Source organism: Pomacea canaliculata, linkage group LG3, assembly GCF_003073045.1.
Source record: "Pomacea canaliculata isolate SZHN2017 linkage group LG3, ASM307304v1, whole genome shotgun sequence".
In the NCBI taxonomy this organism is placed as follows: domain Eukaryota; kingdom Metazoa; phylum Mollusca; class Gastropoda; order Architaenioglossa; family Ampullariidae; genus Pomacea; species Pomacea canaliculata.
This window is the reverse complement of record NC_037592.1, coordinates 27,842,961-27,849,986: the sequence shown is the minus strand read 5'-3', so window position 1 is coordinate 27,849,986 and position 7,026 is coordinate 27,842,961. Positions and strand designations below refer to the sequence as shown.

The following is a 7,026-nucleotide window of genomic DNA, read 5'->3' as shown; positions in this document are numbered from 1 at the left end:
ATCATTCAGGTTTGTTAGTTAAGCACACACGCACTTTTTTTCTCGAAGTCACACGCATAGATGCATAGGTAGACAAGGAAGGACAAGAGAGAGAGAGAGTATGAGTTGCTTAAGCAGTTTTCTCTTAAGTGATGTTTCCATGTGTTGCATTACACCTCAATTGTTGACGAGCATTTTTAATAGTTTGTAATTGCGGGCTGAAGCAATATACAATTTAGAAGTGGATTCTGTCACGAGAAAGAAGCAGAGATATCAGTTCCTGATTTTTGTTTGTTTGTTTGTTTGTTTGTTTGTTTGTTTGTTTGTTTGTTTGTTTGTTTGTTTTGCTTGTTTTTTGTAGTTTTTTTTGTTTTGGTTTGGCACTAGACGCACATTCATTTGTGTCTAAGGGGCTAGTGTTTTGAAGCCTCATCAGACTTAAACAGTTATTGGACAAATGTGTATGCCCATGAACATGAGTTTGAAGGAAAGTCCACCCTCGTACATCAGTTGATGAATGTGACTTTGCATGCGTGTTATGTGGTGTTCTTTTAGTTACTTATACTACATCTATGAAAAGCCAAATCTGGGTTCTGTCACAGAACCCATTAGTTCTGACTTAAAGAGAACCTATAATCATTCTCATATCCCTTATCTTAATAATCAGTCGGCGTGTTGCATTGTCCAGTGATGTACGCTCAAGAAGACCTGAGTACAACAAAGATATCTACTTATTTCAACCATCATAGTTTTTCATGGATTTTGTCAGTTAGGACAATGATAAGGTATTTAAAGTTCCAATCAAGAGAAGTGCACAAGAGAAAACAACATTCTTTTCCCTAAACCCTCATATTCTGAATGTCGCTGTAAGCACCTTCTGCTCACTTTACACCTCCTAAATTTGTCTTCTGGTGTCATGAACTCCGGTACCTTTTGCTTCCACCTTTTTTTTCTTCTTAAATATACCGTCTGCAGACATGTTGCCATGATTGCTATTCCGTTGCGTATGAGGACCTTTATGCCGTTGTCAGACTCGCTGTCGCAAATCATTGACGAAGTCTCGAGAGCCCACTGAGGAAATTTGGACTGCTGGGGGACGTGGAGGAGACGTCCGTCGCTCCGCAACTTCGGCGGCTGGGTAAACAGGATGGTGGAATTAAAATCGGGGTCGACAGGAAGTGAAAATGAAGTAAACACTTTGCTCGCGTAATTTGTTTTATTAAGAGAAAAAAAAATGCGCGGCTGTCGGTAAAGATCGTTCTATGAAGTCAGTGTGTGAAAATCATCTCTCACGAAGTCTTCCACGGAAGGACTTCAAATCGGATTCCGTACTTCTTTTTAAGAGCTGGTTCTGTATTTTTTTCTTCTATTCAAGAAGAAAGCTATTTATGCGCACGCATGCTTATGAGTTTATCGGTACAAACTTGTACAATTCGTCTAGGCATAAGAAATTTAAGAGTTGGACAGAGATGTAAACAACGTGAATCCTTAGTTACTATGTTTTATTATTTGGGAGCAAAGAGTTGAACAAACATCAGATTGAATTATTTTCATCTCCTTTATCTGTAGTTAGTCGAAGTATATACATGCGTCCTCTTATTATAATTACTGTCTGTGCTTACCAACAATAATAACAAAAATAACATTAGAACATTTACAACAATAACATGCCATGATACGAAACACATTTAGCCACCTAGCCACGTGTTAAAGAAAACAATGGTATTAACAGTTAAAGTGATACTTTACATGTAAAAGAATACATGCACCATACACATATACTAAGTAGAATTAAAATGTGTTAATAATATGTAATAGACTGATGTCAGGCTGTGATTATGACTTTAGTAAGTGATGAAGCCCAGCACTGGAGAACAACAGACACGATAATCAACAATCATAAGATAAACAGACATTGTGAACATTCGTTCGCTTTGAACAATGATTCGGTTATTATATTTCCAATTATCTTTTATTTTAACTGTATATTAAAATGCAGACATAGTTATCTTTACATACACACACATGCGTGAATATTTATTTGAAAGTGTTGGCACATTTTATTTCTCTGCAAATTTAGTCTTTTATGTTTGTTAGTAACAGTTGGTATACATGTGATTTTTTTTTATTGCGAGGGTGTGTGTGCGTGCGTGCGAGAGAGAGAGAAGAGGAAGCAAGCGCTGCGCATGATGCCGATCTCAACGCGCATGTCCTGAGCTCGAGGCGTCACACCGCCAGCGCGCGCGGTCTCTTCATCTCAGGTGTACGCGGCTGCAGCGGCAGGCGAGCCTACAGTGAGCGGTACGGGAGGGACAGGGGAGTGGCAGCGGCAAGAAGGGAGGGGGAAAACACAGGGAGAAAGAACAGGAGGGTGGAGGGTAAAAAGAAACTGCGGCAGAAGCGGAAAGCCGGGGGAAGGGAGGACGGAGGGAGCAAAGGGAAGGGGAGTCGGTGCGTTCGGCCGCAAAGGTCTGCCGCGCGTCGAGCGAATCGCCGCTTCGCGATCGCAGGCGTCAGCCGCGTTTTCATGCGTCCCTCGTTCCCAGCTTCCAACGCTCCGGCCCATGCTGTCTCGAAGGCAGAAAGTAGCAGACGACAGACACTTGGTGCTCTCCACTGTGACGACAAGCTGTGTGCCTGGCAGCCTCCGGCCCCTTCCGTCTCTTCTGTGAGCGTGTGCCTGGGTGGGTTGCTTGGTCAGTTTTTCCCTCAGTCACTCGCCTTCCCACACCCTAGCCAAGCTGATGGCTCGTGGAGATGACTACTCTCGTGTTTTACGTTGATTTCTACTCACCTCGGCTGCTGGACGTATAAAACCGTGCAGTTCCAAAAGGATCAAGGGACTGGTGAAAAACTTTGGATGCATGTATGCTGAGTTTGGAGGATACGCCCATTTGAAGTAAGCATCTTTCTGAATTATTCCTATAAAGACTATTCTGTGTTTATATTGTAAGATATACATTTTTTTCATTTATCTCTTCATCCTTCCTTCTCTCTTTGTATCTACCACTTCCACTCCCTCTTTTCCTCCCATCCTATCGCCTACTTTCTCAGCCTAGCAGATTCCAAAAGTTTTTCAATCACTGATTAAGACCGTCATATGAGATGTAGAAAGTGTATCAAGTTCTGTAATCATTCAACGCAAATTAAAAATAATTGAAAGTCAAAAGAAGAACAATATTGTCGAGGTTGTTGTGCAACAGTTTTACTTACGAGTGTTCATACAAGCGAAAGTGGACGTACAAAATTTCCACTTAACTGTCTATAGTTCTCCCAACATTACTTTTCCTTCATGTCGGACAAAAAGGAGTTGATTAAGGAGGCTGAGAAGAGTAATTCCAAAGATTCTAATAATCACTGACATCAGGAAGTAGACGAGAGAGAAACTATTCTTAGAATCTTTCTTGTTTAATTCCAACACTTTAAAGTGACAACATACACGGCCATTTCTGAGGTCTCAATATCAATATCAAACATTCTCTTTTTTTTTTCTCCCTTTCTTTTCTCTCGAGATTTCTACCTAACGCGGTCTCATCACAACCTTCAGATATAATAAAGGTGTTGACAATTTCTTTAAAGCACTCTGCAAGCTGAGCGAAGCTTGAGAGTAATGGAACGTGAGTAATCGATAAACATGTTCCCTTAGGCCGTGATTTGGTAAACAAAAGCCACCAGCAGAGACTAAACAACACTGAACACTACTTTATAACTTTCCACAGCAGAAGTTAACCGTGTGGAAAGACTAGAGAGCAGCGGCTCCACACGATGGTAAACAATATGCTCACAGACAACACTTTTATCACTTTTTCTTAGGGGACAAGAACCGGAAAGGTTTGACTGAGAAAGTCATCTGTCACCTCGACTAAGGGTCTGTAAAACGAATACAGTGAGGTTTGTAAAGTCAAGGGTTCGGATCTCATCTCGGGGAGTAAACATTTCTATCTGTTGCGGCGCCTGTTGTCATGTCCAACCTTTCAAATGTTTTTTTTTCTTCTTCTCTACATGGCTTTATTTTGTTTCCGTTCGTTCTTCGTTCTACCACAGTATGAAATTAGTAGGATTTGGCCGCTTTATGACAATAAATAAATAAAGTAAATAAAAGAACGATAACAGCAGCAATTTATCCGCTCTCTAACCCGTCTCCGCACTGAATATCCATGACAACAATAACCACACACGAAAGCAAACGATATTCATTCGTTAGGTCCAGAAATTTTAATCTGCGTTCATTCAATCTTTGTCTTCCTCTTTCTCTCTGTTTATCACGCACACACACACAAACAACACCAACGGTAAGAGCGTTGGTGGAGCGCTAATGAGTGACGTCACGAGAGGACACCGGGTCACAATCTGGCCACTTGACGGTTGTTTTATGTCTGTTAGCTTTGGCGAGAGATCAAATTTTCTCACTGGGGAGGTATGAACTCTTTAAACTCTCCTATATGGGGGTTTACGTTGCAGCTTTTAACCGGTCAAGGAAATAAACAATGCTTGCTGCATTAACTATTGAGTATTAGTCCAGAAATCTCATCCATTCTCTCGGCATTTAGAGGTTTAATTCTATGCAATCTGTAACAAAAAGTGTGATTGATGAGGTTTGCAATATTAGGGCCATGGTGTGCATTTTGGGGTGGGTTTCCTCTTTCACTTTTTCTCTCAGACACTCATACTGATAATATCTTGATTGGAAACGTTTTTGACTACAAAAAGTATCAAATAAAGTTCAAACACAAAGCAGATCGTTAGGTGCAAAATAAATGAATTTTTCTGTTAAAGAGAAGACGAAGGTGGAGGAGAGGGACAGAGAGAAGGACACACACACACACAGTCATATTGCAAATGGATTGCATTGGTGACTATGTTTTGAGACTTATGTAAGTTCGCATCTGTAAAATTTCTTTTTTTTAGAATATGAGACTGTTTCAAGGTTCTGAACCCTCAATGCTAGTTTTTTTTAAATTTTTTTTTTAGTTGTTGTTTTTGCTTAACGCAGCTCTTGTCGTTAATTTATAAGACGCATTACCCAATTATAGAATCCTTTTATTTCACATCAGCTAATGGCGGTTCATTAAACTGAGTGTATTCAGCTGTAGTTTAGGTTCTTCGTTTAAAACTAACGGTTCTAATGTATCTGTTGTTTATCTCGGCTCTTTATGAACAAACACAGCACACGATTTTTTAAAATCGGTCAGTTGAATAAAATTTTCTATTTCCCTTTCCTTTAATAGTTCAAGCTATTTTATAAAGGCTTGAAAAAAGTGAGGCAAAAGAAATTAATATTAATACTAGGGGAACAGGATGCAATTTTATTTTACTAAAAAACAAGTGATACGAAATTAAATCGATTTGGCATTTTATACGTGAGAAACTAATTTTCGAGAATAAAATATTCACAACATGAGAAGAAGGTATTATGGAAACAAAGGATTGACTTGGAATTGTTTTTTTCAGGTAAATGTAATATTATACATTTGAACTGCGTTGTTTTTAATGTTAGGGTAGAGTATGAAAAGGATGTGTTCTTGAAATCGAAAGACAAGCTTGTATATCCTCTTTACATGATGTCAACAAGTTCTTCTACGAACTCTGTCAGAGATGTCCTTCTTCCCGACCCCTTCCACACACACCTATTAATGCAGACAAAACACATTTTTGAAAAGTTCCCCCTAAAAATGTTGTTTATAGATTAAAACTACAGTCGAAAGAAAATGGTTGTTATTCGTCCTTTCTTTGGTCAGGTTTTATAAAGACAGGTTTCCCCTGTTTCATTTGTCAGTAGCTGTAAGACAACTTTTTATCGCAGTCTGTCTTCACGAGGCTCTTGAGGACTGAGTAGTAAAAGGTCTTGCATCTGTTTTCCAATAATAAATTAAATTCTTTATGTTCAGGGGATGACGGGGCTTTTAAGCATATCAGACGAGGGTGTAAAGGCTCCACAAAAGCAGCTCAGTCATGCAACACATGTGATTCTGGCATTGCTCTCGGCTGGTTATTGTCTGATTTGTACTTATCTCACGTCTGCAGTGTTCTACATGATTTATATTTACACCCTAACATCACGAAAATGTGGCTTAGGTTTATACGGTTATCCCACCATTACTGCCGGCGCGACGTCTGGATAGATAAAATTATATCATATTACTTTAACGCTCGTTAACTCTCGCTTCTGACACGCTAGTGGCAAACATCTTAAGGGACTCTAAATCACAGCAACTTTAATGCTCATTGGATCATGATGGAGATGATTTGTTTGGTCGGTTAAAGAACACATCGAGCTAAGGGTAGAATCTTTAATGACTTTTTTTTTTTTTTTTTGTCTCGATGTGTGTTTTGTGTGTATGTTGTGTGTACATTCATCTTTACTAAAGAGGTAAAGAGGGGAAAAAAAAGACATTGGAAGGAAGTGATTAAACATTGTTTTAGTATTGCATGTTCACGTTAGCAATGGTAGTAAAACCGATCGAGTAGACAAACAGATAGACTGAAGGGGAGGGGGGGCTGTGAGAACTCACAAAATAATTTAAAGGCATGTAGAAAAAAAGATAGAAAATGATATTGTATTGCATATTTAGATTAATAATTATTGAAAACAATCAAGTGGATAACCAAAAAAAGAAACAAACAAAAATCTCATTAAATTCTAGCGAATGAGATAGATGAGAGAGGGATGAGTATAGCTTTTTATATTAGGCCAATCCAGCCTCTAAAAATAAATCAACCCTGTAAACAGCTGCTACATTCAGAAAAAAGAGCAACGACATGTGATCTTCACTCTGTTAATGAGAGGGGCTTAATCATTGTACCTCTGGACCTCTCAGAAAATGCAGAGAAAAAAAAGAAAAAAGCAGCGAGAGTTCATACAACAATGGAACAGGCAAGAGAGACAGAGCGAGAGAATGAGAGAAAACCCTGATGGTGACATGCAATCACCACCCACACAAACGATAGCTTAAGCGACGACGAGCATCCCGTTTTCAATCCCGACATGCACCGGAGTCTCGCATGGAGCTGCGAGAACTCGCGAGAGCTCGCGTCATCAAAAGCTGC

At 39.4% G+C, this 7,026-nt stretch overlaps 1 protein-coding gene across 1 annotated transcript in view; it reads left to right on the top strand.

Moving 5' to 3' along the window:
- Positions 1–2,134: 2,134 nt before the first annotated feature.
- LOC112558509 (protocadherin alpha-6-like) overlaps positions 2,135–7,026 on the top strand; it is a 70,099-nt gene continuing 65,207 nt past the window's right edge. The window contains 1 exon segment of the mRNA XM_025228984.1: positions 2,135–2,878. The gene's annotated coding sequence lies outside the window, so the exon portion shown is untranslated.